Source organism: Arachis ipaensis, chromosome B5 (assembly GCF_059453495.1).
Source record: "Arachis ipaensis isolate K30076 ecotype BB chromosome B5, ASM5945349v1, whole genome shotgun sequence".
NCBI lineage: Eukaryota > Viridiplantae > Streptophyta > Magnoliopsida > Fabales > Fabaceae > Arachis > Arachis ipaensis.
In genome coordinates this window covers 64653462-64654688 of record NC_142440.1, presented here as the reverse complement: position 1 = coordinate 64654688, position 1227 = coordinate 64653462, and positions in this window count along the sequence as shown.

The window sequence follows — 1227 nt, the reverse complement described above, 5'->3', positions numbered from 1 at the left end:
GTGGTGATGTATCACATAAAGCCAGCCATGGAAAGGAATGAGACTGATTGGATGAAGATAGCAGGAAAGCAGAGGTTCAGAGGAACGAGAAGCATCTCCATTCGCTTATCTGAAATTCCTACCAATGATTTACATAAGTATCTCTATCCCTATTCTACTATTTATTATTCGAAAACATCTTCATCACTTTATATCTGCCTGACTGAGATTTACAAGGTGACCATAGCTTGCTTCATACCAACAATCTCCGTGGGATTCGACCCTTACTCACGTAAGGTATTACTTGGACGACCCAGTGCACTTGCTGGTTAGTTGTATCGAAGTTGTGACAAATTATGAGTGTGTAATCACGATTACGCGTACCAAGTTGCTCACGTTGCCAGGGATTGTTCGAGCCTGGACATCACAATTTCGTGCACCAGCTAGGCGACACGACCGTGTGATCCATGCGGCCGCATCGCAGTGACGAAAATCCAGAGTAGCAAAATTCGAAACCAGCGAATTCTGGACTGTTTCTGACCCAGTTTGCGGCCAAGAAAACACAGATTAGAGGCTATAAAGTGGGGGACTGCATCCATTCACAGGGAGGCTCTCATATTCACAATTTTAGGAGTAGATGTAGTTTTTAGAGAGAGAGGTTCTCTCCTCTCTCTTAGGATTAAGATTTAGGACTTCTCTTAGTTTTAGGAGTGACTCTCAATCCTAGGTTCTTTATTTTTATTTAATTTATCAACTCTTCCATGTTACATATAATTTTCTTAATTAATGTTATTTGAGGTATTTCAATTTATGATTGCTGTTATTATTGCTTTACATCTGAAGGCATTTTTATTCCAGTAGATTTACTTTTTCTCTTTTGGTTTTGGTTAAGAAATCAGTAACTCAGGAGTTATCCAACTCAACAGCATAATTGTTAATTGTTATCTTTCCAAATGAACTGAACTTCAATAATCCCAATCTTTTCTTAGGAAATAAATAGGATTCGAAGATCAAACTAATTAGTCCCTTGACTTTCCTTTACTTTAGTAAAGGTTGACTAAGTGGAATTAAGATTCGATTTTCGTTATCATTGATTAGGATAACTTGGTCTGGACTTCCAATTTCTCTTACCTTGCCAAGAGTTTAGTTTACAGTTATTTATTTATTTTACTTGTCATTTAAATATATCTGTGCCCATTGCCCAAACTCAACATTCCCCAAAAACACACTTTTTCATAATCAGTAATA